Here is a 16,491-nt window from a genome sequence, read left to right as displayed (position 1 = left end):
GTACTTTGCTCTTTTTAAAGCCTTATATTTTTTAAATTGCTTCAATCTTGCTTTTAAAAGTTTTGCTTTCCACATTTAAATGCAAACCTTTCACTTTTTAACCCTCTCCTTAAGAAAGTAACACAAGTAACACTCTGTATTTCAAATGTTTTCCAGGGAAAAAAACATTTAAAAGAAATATGCGAAATAACTCATTTTTCTCTTTTCAAGTGAAGCAGGGAAAACCTTAATAAATTGGGTAAAAGTAAGGGTTTCCTCCAAATCTTTTAAAAATTACATTTTTACAGCATATTTCCTAATGGGAAAATTACAAGTGGGGATTTTTTTTTTTTCCCCTACAAAATCCCCATAGGTCCCACTCTCAAACTCCCTGATTTCACCTCCACTAAGGCTGCCAGAATAAAACTTTGGATTTCTCTCCCCTGTTTTATAGCAACCCACTGCATTACAGCTCCATGGGTCACTGGTCCTGCCAACACTTATATATATTCTCAGAACAAAGCCTGGGAAAAAATTTTTTGCAGAAGAAACCCTTTGTTAAAGGTAGAACTAACACTACTGTCCATTACAAAGATAATTAAATACTTCCTATTGCAAGGATATGGTTTTATTTGCTTAAAATGTTGCCTCATTCCAGCTACAAGGGTGAAATACCCCATGTTAATCATGGGCCCCAGGGCTGGTTTGTGTGTGGGGAGGATTTTTTAATATATTTTTAATATCAAGCAGAATGACTCACCTGTTTCAGAGGGGAACAAACACTGCTCCAGGGGTTTCTCAAACAATCCCTGAGCCCTGTGCTTGGAAATGTTTTGGTGTCCTAATTCTTTGTAGGTAGGGCTTAAAAATTCCTAGCAAGGGAATCTCTGGAAAAAGAACAGATTTTTCACTGGTCGTGTGAAACTGTCCCCAAATGCAACCAAATTCTGAATGTTTGTAAATTGCTGTTTGCACTCAGGCACAAACTGAATGGAGAAAGAAATTTGAATTTCACTGCCAGTTTGAAGTTGTTTTCCATGCTTAGAGAGCTCCCCCTTTTTAGTATTGTTTTGGAAACAAATTACAGTGAGGAAAATCCCATCCTCACAGAAGGCACCCCCAAAGTCTGAGGACATTCTGGGTTTGTTGGCAGAGGTGCAGGGTCTGTGTGGTGCCAGTATCCTGAAGCATCTTTAGGACTCCAATCCTGATGCCTGTGACATGCTCTGAGCCTGACACTGCCATGTGAAATTAGCTTGGAAAATGCCACTAACCTGGCATGAGTTTAAATTTTTTTCATCCTTTCTAGAAAGTCCTCCCTCCTTCAGCTGGGACGGTTACCTCCTTCAGATACAGCTTTCCTCTGCTGGGAAGAACTAAACCAACATCAGGTACATTCAGGTTAGATACAGGGAAGGAATTCCTGGCTGGGTGGGTGGCAGGCCCTGGCACAGGGTGCCCAGAGCAGCTGTGGCTGCCCCTGGATCCCTGGAAATGTCCCAGGCCAGGCTGGACAGGGCTTGGAGCAACCTGGGATGGTGGAAGTGTCCCTGCCCATGGGAGGTATGGGTCTTTAAGGTCCCTTCCAACTAAAATCATTCTAGAATTCTAAGCCCATTTTGTGTATAGCTGAGCCTGTTCCAGGAAAAACTCCCCACACCAGTTCAGTGACGGCAGATGTGCTGCAGAGATGCTCCTGACTGCAGAAATCTAAGGCAGGTCTGTATGGTCAAGGTAGAAGTTGAATACAGAGTGAGTAAAAAGGTGAAGTTTCATCTTTTTAGATGCATTTAGTACAGAGAGTCACAGAATCATTATGGTTGGAAAAGCCCTCTGAGGTCATCGAGTCCAACCATCCCCCAGCACTGCCACGGCCACCACTGTTCTGTGTCCCCAAGTGCTACATGCACACAGCTTTGAAATCCCTCCAGGGATGGGCACTCCACCACTGCCCTGGGCAGTTGTGCTAGGGGTGGACAACCCTTTCCATGGAGAAGTTTTTCCCAATATCCAATCTAAACCTCCCCTGGTGCAACCTGAGGCTGTTTCCTCTTGTCCTGTCCCTTGTTCCCTGAGCAAAGAGACCAACACCCAGAACACAGAGTTTGCAGTGGTCCCTCAAGGAGAAATACTCATTTCACCAACCCAAGTAACACTGAAATAGTGAATTTCCCTGCTTGAGCAAGGAAAGAGAAATGTGAGTTCAGCTCTGAATGCTGAAAGAAGTAGCCCATGGAACTACAAATCTGCCGATAAGATTTATTACACTGAAACTGATACATCAGAGAAAAGCAAAATCTAGTGGCTTTATTTAATGAGGAAAAAAAAAAACAATTTGAGCACTCATAGGCTCATAACAGCATTATCAGTATTAAACAAAGGTTCTGAAGAAACACTGGGTAAACTATAGACAACTGTGACACAGGGGACGAACTTCAGTCTGGATAGAAGTGTCAGGCTCTTGTACCAGGCTGCTCTATCCAAATATTAGGTAAACCCTTGATATTTTGCCACACAACATTTCTGGTGAAACTGGAGAACAGAGGGATGAGACAAGTGTTGTAAGGAGGATAATAAATTGTTTAAAATGGAGATGAGAGCATGTTGTACTGATGGAACAAGTGAAGTGAAGGGAGGTTACTGGAGGAATTCTCAATATCAGCTGTGGGATGACTGCAGTTAACACTGCCTCTACCATGCTGCTGCTAAACGTGAAATCATTTCTATCCAAATTGCCTGAGGCACAGAGTTAAAAGACATCATCAGTACCAGGAAGATCAGAATATCATACCTGAGGAAATGACCTACAAACCACAAGATGACTCAGGGACCAATCCAAACATCTACTACAGTCACTGATTGTGTAGGGCGCTCATGGTTCTTTCTGATGAATTCTCTGCTCAGCTGTGTTTGAAACAGATTAGTTCAAGGTGGGATAAGTGTGGAAAACAGGTGCAAAAGCTGGTCAAGATCCAGGAGACATTGTGACAGTAGAGGGATGGAGTAAATGGAAGGTCAACACTGGCAAGTGTGGCCAGGAATAAGAAGGGGAAGATTTCTAAGGATCATGTCAGTGGGGTTCATAAATAGGATCCCAAGAGGAGTCCCAAAAGTCTGAAGCTGCAGCCTCATTAGGTTAAAAACAGACATAAAATGAGGCTGCTTGCTCTCACTCATGAGAAGCTCAGCTCTCAAAGGGGAGAGAGACTTAATCTCAAAAACCTGATAAAAACAACACTAAATATGGATTATTCAGCAGGAGGAGAAAAGTGCTGAAAGACAGGATGGACTTAGCAAGCACTTAGAGCTGAGTAGTGTGTTCTCTGCTGATAAAGTTGTGGCTCAAGCTCTATTCCCATTTCCTAAACACCCTGAGTGAGCACACATTTCAGAGGAACCATCAGAGGTAAAGGCACTGCTTGTTAGACAGGCTTTCCATCCCCTAGAAAGAAGCCAGCACTGCACTAGAAGTGCCTCAGAGACCAGCAAACGCCTGGATTACTGGGCATTATTATCTTTAGATTTAAAACAATGTTCTGATTCGGAAAATCCAGGTCAGAAGGAGGGTTGCAGGGTAAATCATAAACCAGGTGTGTGAGCAGTTAGTGTGCCTGCCATAAACACAACGGCTGAGCCCTCGGGGCAGACCCTGAGGATCATATTCAGTTGGTGCTTGATCTCTCTTATCCCACTGGTGAAACTGGATTTTTACTAAGTTTTGTGCTGGAGATCCTCATACCACTCCACACAGGCACACACACACACATGCATTCAGGCAGGCAGTCTCATAAACTTTAACTGCATACAGAAATTCCCATATTGCCTCTTGGATATGCTCCAGCTCATGAAGGGGTGCTGTGGATGATCAGTACCTGCCAGGTACAAAGCCTTCTCTTTTCTCCCCAGGTCATGGGCTGTCATGAGCTGCCCTAATGCCTTTGCAATAAAACTCATCAAATTCCCCCAGTATAAAGTAACGAGCTGTAGCCCTTCTACCAACCTACATCTGCTACTTACAGCAGGCCAAGAAAACAACCGGCGATGTCAACTCTTCATTCTGTTCCTCAGATCATCAACTCTCTGAAAATAACAAAATCTGAAAGGCATATGGACCTTCTCATAAAAACAACAAACACACAAACAAAACCTCAGATGAGTTTCCCAAGTCAGCAGGATCTGCCTGCTAATTATTACAGTACAGAGGGACCGACCATCCTGTAGCCAGAAATTACCCAAGAAGAGGCCTGAGTTCTTCCCCCAGGCTGGACTATTTGGACACACTGAACTCCCTCATTTCTGGGGATAATATGTGGGATTTGGCTGCCCAAATCAACACAGCCACAAGAACTAAAAAGCTACATTTAGATTAGATATTGGGAAGAAATTCTTCCCTGTGAGGGTGGCAGGCCCTGGCACAGGGTGCCCAGAGCAGCTCTGGCTGTTCCTGGATCCCTGGAAGTGTCCAAGGCCAGGCTGGACAGGGCTTGGAGCAGCCTGGGACAGTGGAAGTTGTCCCTGCCATGGCAGGGCGTGGGAAATTGATGAGCTTTAAGGTCCTTTCCAATCCAAACCATTCTGGGATTCTGTGATAGCAGGGCACTTGTGATGGATGTTGAGGGCTCCCTTTACCCTCACCTTCGTGCTCGTGCCTCTCACATGTAAGAGTGTGGGCTCTGCAGAGACAGGGATCTCCTATCTGCCTCAGGAGTCCTTGAGGAGATATTTTTACCCACACAGAGAGAAATACAGATTGATGAATGGTATTGGGCCTGGAGAAAGCAGGCTGGAAAAAAAAAGGAGAGAGAAATATCTGTAGCCACAGATGGTTTTGACCCTGGAACGTTCTCTCCCACACCAATCTCCTCTGCTTACCTCAGAGCCTCCAAGGAAATGTGCCCGTGGGGCACGAGAGAATGGGGATGGGAAGAACACAGCATCCTACACAAGCATGACCTTCCCTGCAGATCCAGGGCCTGCTCTCTCCTCATCACAAAGGGCAGGGAGGAACGATGTGGAGCAACAGGGCAATTACCTTCAGCAGATGGGCCCCCCGTGCAGCCCCCACAGTGTCTGTGCTCAGAGCTGCTGCCAGCCCTCTCTTCCAGGGAGAGGATAGAGCTCACCTCCCCATCCAGAAAAAAAAAGTAGCATCTGTGGGAGAAAGACATATGTCTGGCCTCCACCGTGAACCCTGCGCCTGGCAGGAGAACGCGGTGCCGATTCCAGCCCCAGCTTTTCATTCCTGTTGTAACAGTCATAAACGCCTGCTGAAACCTAAGAAGAACAAGACTGTAATCCTAATAAAACAACATTCTGGAACCCTGAAAACTAGATGGAGGCTTCTCAGGCCAACTTTAAAATTATATTCGCTTTTCCAAGAGCTGCACTTTGTGTGTGCCGGCGGGATGGACGCTGGCAGGCCGACCCCGATGGGGTGGGGGATTTCAGCAGGGAAAGGACAGGAGGCAGCTCTGCAGCACAGCAGCCATCCTGTCCCAAAATACAGAGAGAATCCCCCAAGCCCAGGCTCTCAAGGTTCCCTCCTAAAAAGCAAGCCTTGATATTTTTTCTCCAAACCCAGCCTTCTTTTCCAGATGTCCTGAAAGCCTGACTCCATAGAGCAGGAAAAGGCTGTGATTGTTTGAAGGCAAAAGCTCATGCAAAGGCCCAGCTTTCCATGCTGAAATCTTTCCCTCCCTTTTTGGAGTGTGGTGTTGAACAGAAGCCGTGGAACTTTGTGCACCAGCCACCCCCAAAGTGAAGAGCATGAGGAAAGGGGGTTGAGCTTGCCCTACTCTCCATCACGCAGCTCTCCAGGGATTCTGTTCTCCCTTGCTGGCATTGTCTTCAGCAAGGCACCACATCAACTGCTGCTTCTCTGTGGGCCTTAAAACACTGACCAGCACTGAGCCCAAGGGTGGCAGGTCCTCAGTAACCATCAATTTGTATCCTTCCCCTGGCATCTGTAGAGCTGAAGCTGCACCAGCCAAGAAGCTGCGCTCTGGAACACCAAGCTGTGCCGGCCCTTTCAGAGAAAAAAAAACCCTCTGTTGCCAGCTCTTGTGATTTTACTGCAAATCTTCCCTGATGTTACGTGAAACCCGAGCTCCTGATGTGTCACTCCATCCAGCACTTCCACTTTAAGGAAAAAAAATTCTGTGGTCTTTCTGGTCTTAAAGGAAACACTTTCCAGGAGGTGGCCTGAACACAAGCTAAAGGCTAAAAGTAGCATGCACAGAATAAAACCATGTCATGATTTTTAAAAGGTTTTTGCAGTTCTGGGGACCAGACCTGTGATCTGGGGAGCCACAGGTTATAGAGAACCCAACAATTCAAGTGCACTGTCTGATACCAGTTATTGGTTGGTGGTGGTGGAAAGCAGTGACAGCTCCTTAATCAGCTCTGAGGGGATGACATGAGTCAGTCCCTGCAGGGAATAGCACATTGGAACTGCAAACACCCACAGGGCAATAGTAATATTTATAGTATAAATAGTAATATTTATCTGGCAAACAGCATTTTCTATCATCACATTGTCTTAGAAGCATCAATTAATTAACTTTAACTCACCAGCGAAGTAGAAAATGTTTTCCCAGGCTGGGGAAGCTGTGAAGGTGCAGAGAGGCTCCAAACCCCATTCCCAGCTCAGGGAGGCTATCGGGGTCAGGGATGGCTTTTTAACAGCTCAGCACTTCAGCAGTGGATGAGCTTCCCCAGTAAGCCCATTCCCACTGATACACCACAAAAAGCAGCCAGCATTTCCAAAGAGCTCGGCATGCCCATGTGCACCACAATCTCATCACCACTGTCCTGGTGGAAAATGAGGGGCTGAAAATCTGCTTTCAGGCCACAAAAGGCTGCTCTTCGTGCTGACACTGAGGGCCTCTTTGGACCTGGGTGAATCACTTCACAGCCACACAAACACACACAGCTACACAGCTCCTCCCCACGCCACAAGACGTGTCCTACTCGTGACATTCAGATCACTCTTGACTTCCCAACTTGGCCCTGATTGTGGGTGGTGAATTCTTAGAAATCTGGCCCTGAGGTATTTTGGATTGGCCCTGCAGAGCACCGAGACTGACACAGCTCAGCTCTCATGTGCATTTAGTGCTGCACAAGAGGGGGCAGATCCAAACTGATCCACAGGAGCCTCCAGCATGGAAGAAAAGAGGAGAGATCTGCCCACATTCATGCACAGTTCCTCATTTGGTTTGAGTTTTTCCTGAGTGAAGCCTTTAATCTTTGCAGAGTGGAATTTTTGTGGAGGGGAAGTTTTGGAAAGAAATCAATGGACAACATCACAGATCAAAATCATAGCAGGTATTTTAGCTGGCCATAAAAGAGAGAGCATTTCTGAGTGTAATGTTCAGATGGAGGAGGTTCAGCTCTCAGTGCCTTTCACACACTACAGTTTTCACACTTTAGCCAATAAAGGCTTCTCCCCTGTGCTTCTTCCTCAAGATCTCTTCTGCAATGGGATATATAAGCTGTAGAAGTCACATTTCACTTTCAAATCAGCGAAGCAGAACATTGTGTGATATTTCAGTCCACAGAGAAGGAGAAGAGAGCGAACACTCTGCACTTAAATAACTAAAAGCTTCTAGCGTGACACAAAGGCAAACTTCACTAACCTTTAATTTTCCCCACTTCTTAACAGCACACAGATCCAATGAAATCAAATGAGATAATCCCAGCCTGGTGCAGCCTGGAAGCAGAGGTGAAAACCTCCCAGAGCTCATGCAATCAGAATAGAGCTCGGACATTGTCGACTTCCCCCCTCAACTATTTCCAAATAAAACACTTTGTTGCTTGGCTGTTCCTGCCAAATGAGTTAACAATAAAAGAAGGAACTTGCAAAGCTTCTATCCGCAAGAAAAAAAAAAAAGTGAAAAAAAAAGGAGGAAAAAGAAGTTAAGGAACTTTAGGAAAAATAAAACAAAAGGGAAAAAACTCCAAGAAACTATAGGGCAGATCCTCTGACTGGAGCAAATCAGCACAGACCCAGCTCTTTTGCTTTACCCCAGGCAAATTGTGGGCCTGGTGCTATTCTGCATTTCTCAGGGGCAGGGGGTGGTCTCCACTGGAAGATTGCAACACTGCAGGATACTTTTCCATATTAAAAAGGCGCTTTTTAGCGTTTTGTCTATTGCCAGGTTTTGGGTTTATTGAGGACTCATTTGGCAGAGCCATCCTGGAAGAACAATACAGATGTTTTATGGAGAAATAAACTGGGACTTGGGCTGGATTCTTTCAGTGCTGGATTCCACCTAATTTGGAGGGAGAAACGGCTCTTTTAATGAAGGGTGCAATCAAAACCTGTATGAAAAGCCAATATGCCCTGGGCAAATGGAGCAGGAGATACACTGGCCCTCTCTGCTGCCTAGTAAATTCTGGTCTCTTTAGCACAGCAAAAGCCTCCCAGAAAGGCTAGAAAACATCCTTTTTCAGCTAGGGAATCAGAGCACCACAGCTTTCCTTCTGGTGAATCTCTTGGAGGGAAGTGGTGACTCTCAACAACAGAGAGGGTCTTTACAGACTAAATCTGCCACTCCTTAATAAGGAGCTGGTCTTGTGGAGTCACCTGGTCTTCCTGAGCTCTCCCTCAGAGGGACCCACAGTCATCTCCTTAATTAGCACCATTTTTTAAACAGCAGCTTCTGGAGCACCTAGAGATGATGTGGGTCCTTCTTCACTCCTGCGAGATTGCAAGGGAAGGGTTGAAAAAGTATTACTCTCCACTCACAGGCAGGTTGGGTTCACTTCCTTGCGAGGAAGGTGATGCCAGATGACTGGGAAATCCAGGTTTGTTGTTAAATGTCAGCTACACGGTGTAGAGTGCCCCTTAAGTCATAGCAATTGTCATTGACAGAAGAAAGTGCTTGCCACCCTCCAGCGATGCTAAATAGTCATTGTCCTTTAGGTCAGATCAAGCTAGAGGAAAGCTGCAGGCTAAAAACGCTTTTTTAATCTTTTTTTGACTTCTTCCTTACTTCCCATTATGCAATTTTTTTGTTTGTTTGTTTGGGTTTTTTTGGTGTAGTTGGTTTTTTTTTTTTTTTTTTTTTTTTTCTTTTTTTTTTTTTTTTTTTTTTTTTCTTTTTTTTTTTTTTTTTTTTTTTTTCTTTTTTTTTTTTTTTTTTTTTTTTTGGGTTTTTTTGGTGTAGTTGTTTTTTTTTTTTTTGTAGCTGAACACTTCGGTTAGCAAAGTAAAGGAAGAGAGACTTGAGTGTTAAACTGACATGTCCTCCCAAGGGTTATTAAAAGTGGCCAGATGTGCTGGGCTATTGTAAAGAAATCTTCACAGGGGAAGACTCCAAAAGTGAAATACTGGAACAAAATTTACACAAATTCCCAATCACAGCACTGCAGGTACCAGAAAATAATACGCAGCCTAAGCAGCTCCCAGGAGTAGAGAGTTTGCAAATCAAGGGCTTGTTTGATGGGAAGAAAAGAGTTTTTTTGGGAATTGCTTTGGGCCAGCATCTAGCAAGGCAGATTAGGCTGGCTCCGATCCAGCAATGCCCTTAAGCACATGCTTAACTTTAACCCTGAAGGAGCCACTGGAATCAGTGGAAACATCAGCACCCTCATCTCACAGGCATTCAAGACAGGTTTGTGTGGTCACAGCAGAGAAATGATCCCCCCTTGCCAGGCAGAGGTTTCTGTCTCCAGCACCTGCTCAGGCTGCTCAGGGTCAGTGCATCAGGCTACCTGCAGGGACAGAAATCTCCTCTTCCAAAACCATCTCTAACTTCTCATTTATTTTCCTCTCTTTTGAAGTCAACAGCCAGCTCTTCAAAACCACCTGTGAAATTCTGTAGGAGTGGTTGGAGACATTCCTGCTGGCTCCTCCAGAGCCTGGATTTCACTGACATCTCTCTCTGCTTCTCTTTCAGTTTGTTTTTGGAACAGCACATGGGGTTTTTTTGACCTGTCTTGAGAAACTCAGTTTGAGGATAGATGGGTTTGTTTAAGGTGGAGTTTCTCAGCTCTGGACTAGAAATGGCTACATGTAAAACAAGGATGGAAGGTCCCTCTGAGCCTTGTGAAGAGCTTGTTCTCAGGGCACAACAAGGGATACAACAAAGAAAAGGAGTTGGTTTTGCCTAGCAGCTGAGAATAACAGTGCTGTTATTTATCAATTACTGCTACTCCAGACCTAAATACTTAATTTTTAACCACCAATGGCAAGGATAACAACAGTGGGTTAATATATTCCATTTCCTATATATCTGATGAACTGATAGCCAGTCATACACTGTTCAATATGCAGTTTTTGGCCTGGCCTCCCTTTGTGGTCTCTGTTTGCATTTGCATTAACCTGGGAGTATTAATCAGGTCATGTAGACACCCAGGAACATAAACCAACTCAAACACCCAAAAGATACACACCACACTCAGAATCAACACACAGAAACCACAGGATGGAGTGCAGTGTCCATTAACTGAACCAGATTAATCACATACACACTAAGGGAGGCCAAACATAAAACATCTGATTCCCACCAACCTCTAACTATACAAACCCGAGTAAATACTAAACTACCCAGAGGCATGACTGGCCTCCTGCCCCTACCACATATGCTGTTAAGCCCCCCTTGGAAACAAGGTCCAGGTAAGGAAATCATTAGCCACAAAAAGACTTCTGACATGACCACTCCCCAGGAAACCACCTCCAAAATCCATATTCTTGAAGCCCAAGTGTTATAATCCTTTGCACAAACATGTCAAGCTTGTTCTTATAAGCTTCCCTTAAGTCACAAACCTTCCTCTGATTTGAACCCAGTGTACTCAGACCAATGTAACAATAAAATCATAGAATAGAATCAGCTGGGTTGGAAAAGCCTTCCAAGATCATCAAGCCCAACCATTTCCCCATCACAGCCAAGGCCAACACTAACCCATGCCCCCAGTGCCACTTCCCCATGGCTGTCAAATCCCTCCAGGGATGGGAACTCCACCACTGCCCTGGGCAGCTGTGCCAGTGTCTGATCACCCTTTCTGTGAAGAAATTTTCCCTGACATCCAAGCTAAAATTTGTACCCATTTAGCCTCATGTTCTCTACCTTGCATGCCTTATTTTCCTCTCTGATATTTACCATCCTGATGTTTACATGTACAACCATCACCCTTCTTCTCAGCTTTCATTTTCTAGGTTAAAATTTTCTCTCTTTCATTCCTCTCCCAAAAGACAAGCTCCTCCCTTCCAGCATCTCCATCATCTTTCTCTGTAAGCAGCCCAGGTCAAACTCACACCTCAGGAACATGGGGACCAGAATGATCCATAGGATCCCACGGTTCCTGGTAGATTCACCTTCTCCTGAAAGAAACTCCTCCTGGGATATACGAAGGTGTGCATACCTTTTTCAGAGCCCATCCCATGAATTATTCACATGTTTTTCTCCTCTGTTATCTACAGATGGCAAGTCTCTATAGTGAAAATTCTTATTACTCCCTAAACTTGTGACTTTGCATTTTTCATTACTGGATTTCATCTCTTTACTATTATTCTAGTCTTCAAGGTCATCCTGTTCTCTATGCATAGTACATCCCCCAAGTCTGTGTCATCAGCAGACTTCAGCAGCATGCTATGTTTTGTGCCAAGGTCATTCATGAAAATATTAAATAAGATCCATCCCCAAGAAAAATCCTTGAAGAGCTCCACTCATACCCAGCCAGACACTTTCCCATGCTACTTGTTGTCTCTCAGTTCATCTGAGCAATACTTGCTCAATCTCCAGTTCATGTGTTAATCATGTACACAGCACAACACCAAACTATTAGGAAAATGTTCTTCATCCAAATAAACCTCGCCCTTGAAGAGAAAGATTGTTGGAACTCTCCCAGACCAACTCTCTCAAGTAAAACAGCTCAAGGAGGCCCTGAGCAACCTGGTCTAGTGGAAGGTGAAAGCCAAACCATTCTAGGATTCTGCAGTGAGCAAGTTGTCATATGACAACCAAGACACAATGAGGATGGCTCTGCATTCTGGTAGGTGAGATCTCACACCTGCCCAACTTGCTGAGCAGTGTCAGGTTCCTAAAAGCTGTTAGGCCATTGTGCATTAAAATTAACACTGTTAATTTAATGTTGCTAAAGTGTGAAGCAAGTACTGAGTTACTGTAATCTTTCCTAATGAAATAACACTGCTCCAGAGATGCTGGGGAACATGGTTTAGTGGTGAATGTGGTGGTGGTGCTGGGTTGAGTTGGGACTTCAGATTTCAGAGGGCTTTTCAAACCCCAATGATTCTATGACTCCTATGCACATAGATGGCTTCATGTATTAGTAATCTATTATTGATAAAATCCACCAACTGCACTACAAACTTGTGCCTATTTCTGTCTCATATTAGGCAGGGAAAATAAAATTACATCAGTCCAAAGGGAATAAAGGTTATGTTGCTTTCCTTTGATAACACTGGGAAATAAGCAGCTCGCCATTCAGGATTCGTTGGTATTCGGTGTAATAAACACACTTCCTGATGGATGGCTGTGATTATAACGAGCACCGTACAGAAATGACACTGCAATTTAGGAATAAGGCAAACAGCAGTGATGGAGTTCAAAGCCCCGCCGCACTCGCTGGGCTCGTGTTTGGTTTGCTGTTTTGTTTTGAGCCGACTCTCCACGCCCGCGAAAGCCGGGATGGCCTCGAGGGTCGCCCCAGCTGAAAAGCATCTGCAGTGATCCCCGCTGACCTTTCCCTCTGATAGCACCCTGCCTGCCTTTTAACGGGGGCCTGAACCGAGTCAGAGGTGAAACAGATAAATGACTGAAGATCCAAATGTTTTCTCAACAGGCAAGTTCCCACATGCTCAATTTTCTTTTCCTCCATGAAGAACAAGAGGGGGGGAAAAATTGCAAGTGATTAGCTAATGAACATCTGGTTTGCTTTATTTGGGCTTCCTTGCAGCCAGGGGTTGAATTTACTAATTTTTATTTCCTACTAAAAACAAAAAAAGGAGCTTTTTTTTTTTATTTTTTTTTTTTTCCAAAGTCTGTAGAGGAGAGGCTCCTCACAAGTGTGGCCGTTCTTTCCACCACTATGATTACCTGGCCCACATGCCACGTCCTGTGTGGTTACCTTCTGTCCTGGACTTTTCATGTGGTTTGACATGTCTTTAATTTAGACAATCAGACCACGTCTAACCTGAAACAAAAACACTCTTTGGAGATCCTGAACCCTTTTTGAATCCTACAGATGTCAACCCAGCGGGATGCAATGGCAAACTGTTAATTATATGTGCAAAAAGGGTCAATGTAATTACACAGTAAACACAAATATTATCTGATGTAAATATAGACTGATTGTGCTCTTGCACTGCTGACTGCTAAAAATAGCTGATTTAAGGCCCAGCTCTGCAGTGACTTTAGATTTGAGCAGCACCATGGACTTGCCTGTCAGGAGCTCACTTCAGCTCCTGAATTCATCCCCACTTGTTTATTTTCCAGGGGTTTCACAGAACTGAACATGTGACCCGCATGGGAATAATCAGAGATGGGATTTATGAACAAGCAAACAATGATTTGGAGATCTGTTCTTCCCCCACCTCATAGAAATCCAGTTTTCCAAAAAGGCTTAAGCACACACTTCAACTTCCCCAATGACTTCAGAGTATTTCAAGCACGTTCCCAAAATCTGTTGCTGCCTTGAGGAGTTACAGCCTTTCTTTGCATGGTCAATTCATTTCAGAGGCAGCTATGAGACTAAATTTCACTGTTTACTGTTGCCCAGCTCTGAACAAGGGGTTAAGGAAATAAATTGCCAGCCATAAACCCTTTAAAAACATGGTTTAGTTTCTTCCTCCCACTCCCACAGATTTACCTTACACTGACTTTGCCAATGAGTTGCTAACTCCAGTCTTTCTTCACTGCAGTCACAAAAGCCCTCAAGCCTCGATGGCACATTTTTATTCAACAGCCATAACTCCAAAATTGTTGAAAAGGCCATTTATGGCAAATCTTGGAGCCCAATCCAGAGCAAAGCTGCAGCAGTGTAAATCTGGAGGGACACTCACGTGACACTTGTAACTGATATCATACTCTGCCCCAGTTTATCACCCCCATCTTTATCGTTCAACCAACTTGTTCTCTAGAGAAGGATCATAAACCCACAGGTAATTGCAGGATGGCCACACAGACAGTAAAAAGAAAAAGCCTGCAGATGGGTAGTTCAAAGACAGATTTCTCAAAAAACACCAAACCACTGAAAGGAGCCAAGCTGGGTCTCATTTGCGGATGCACTGAGCATCTATAAGTTTATTTAAAATCAGCAATAGCTGCAATATGCAACGCCTATCAAAATCAGACATTTTACCACAACTGTGGCTTTTGAAAGACGTGATTTACTTCAGAAGTGAAGAAGAAATAACAGGGCTTTTAGACAGACTAATAAATGTATGGTCCAGAGACTTTTCCAGTAGCATATTTATTGTCCAAGCCCTCCAGTCAGCAGCACACTTAATTTTAAGCACATGCTTAAGTGCTTTACTGAACAAAGCTGAAATGTGGACCCACCAGGCAGCTCAAGAAAAGCACTTTGACATCAGTCATCTGCATGAGCAGTGATAGCAGCCCAGCTTTTTACCATGATAGGCACAATCCAAGCTCAGAAGCAGCTCTTCCCTTTGCAGCTGGAATCTAATTGGGAACAAAGCAACCCTGGGCAGCAAGAAGAGTTTTCCTGACTTCTTAGGATGTCCCATATGACCACTGGGTGATCCAGCATGGAGCCCTGGAAAGGCTTCACCCAGTGTGCAGCTTTTGGAGCAGCAGGTGGTAGTGACATACAGGAATGAAAAGGATGCAGGATTAGGCAAAGATACAACAACCACACTGTTACACCGAACAATTTCATGCACCTGAGAGTGCTAATACACATCTGACAAGGTCAGAGGCCCACCAAAGTCTGCATATTGTCTGTGCCATGTACCCCAGCTCCATAGTTCAGGAGACAAGGAAAAGATCCACAGTGACCACAGCCATAACAGGTGTGTAAAATCATTCTTGCTTTGTTGAAGGCAGTGGGTTAATATCCTACTCCTAGGTTTCTGTCTGGAAAAGGGACTGCTGGCACCTGTGCCATCTTTAAAAGAGAAAGGAAAAGTAAAAATTGTATTTGTTATTTTATAAGGAGTGTGGTATCAAAATGTGCCAGTCAGAAGAGGGCCGGGATTATTTTGATAAATTATCACCCACAGTGCTGAACACTAGAGAAGCCACATAAAATTATCTCTAATTGAAGGGTGGATTCTCTGGTATCCACTTAGATTACAGCATGTTCTAAACTTTTCCTGCTTTCCTGCTCTCTGCCATCTTCTAGTCTAGTTAAAGTTGAGCTTAGCTTTCCCTGTGCTGGGAGGAGGAATTAGAACTCTCTCTAAAGCCTGGCCATCTATTTGCATAAAAATTGTTAAAACTGAATATTTTTGAGATTCTCTCAGATGTCACTGAAACTGGGCTATGGATAGAGAGTGATGGGGCAAAAATCAGGGACAGGGACCCACACACCCAAACAGTCACACAGAGCATGGCTGCATAAATCTTTGTCTCCCTTTAGGAAATAAGACTAAAAACAACAATCTCACATTGTCACAGTGCAGCTTTTTGCTCATGTAACACAGGACTCTGTGACATATCAGACACGTGGTTGTGCTTGGAGGACTTGGTCATGCCAAAGTTCATGCCGGGCTCCACTCACCTGCAGCAAAAACCAGCTCTTTATGTCCACAAATAGGTTCAGAGCCTGCACTGCAAGAGCAGAGCTTTTTTTCTGAGCGAGCCACAGCCAGCATGCCAGACCTGCAGAAATCCTGTGAACATTCCAGCACCAGCCTGGACCCCTGTGGAGCCCATCTCAGCCTTCTGACCATTTTCCCTGTTAACTTTTAGAGACCCCTCAGGAGCAGTCTGCAAGTGCCCAGAAGAGGCAGCAGCTATAAAGCAATGCTCTCCGTGCTCCAGAGCCCATTTACAGCTGCCTTGGGTCTGGCCTGGCTTTGAAAGCCCTGCAAGAGGTGGAGGCTGCTCAATGTACCCCACACTCTGCCTGAGCTTCGAGCCTTCCTCCCACAGCTGAACACCAGCCACAGGAGGTAAATTCCCCAGCTCCAGTGATGTGTGTAACTCTGGGAAGGGATGTCAGCCCTTTCCTGGGAGCTCCAAAGTGAGAGTTTTGTGTGCTGTCCTGCTCCTCCCTTTTCTTGTAGAAAGAAAGAGTTTGTATTGTTCTACAGCTGTTGTAAGAGTCAAGGAGAAGTTTGGGCAGTAAAATGTCACACCTGCATCCATAGGAGTAAGGTTGGAACCTCGAGTCCAATCATTCCCCAACACTCCCAAAAGCCACCACTAACCCATGTCCCCAGGTGCCACATCCACACAGCTTTTAAATCCCTCCAGAGATGGGGCTCCACCACTTCCCTGGGCAGCCTGTTCCAATGCCAGATCACCCTTTTAGTGATGAATTTTTTCCTAATAACCACCTGGCTCCATCCTCCTGGCAGGAGTT

This window comes from Onychostruthus taczanowskii, unplaced genomic scaffold (assembly GCF_017590055.1).
Source record: "Onychostruthus taczanowskii isolate IOZ18803 unplaced genomic scaffold, ASM1759005v1 scaffold103, whole genome shotgun sequence".
Classification (NCBI taxonomy): Eukaryota; Metazoa; Chordata; class Aves; order Passeriformes; family Passeridae; genus Onychostruthus; species Onychostruthus taczanowskii.
Note: the sequence above shows the minus strand (reverse complement) of the source record.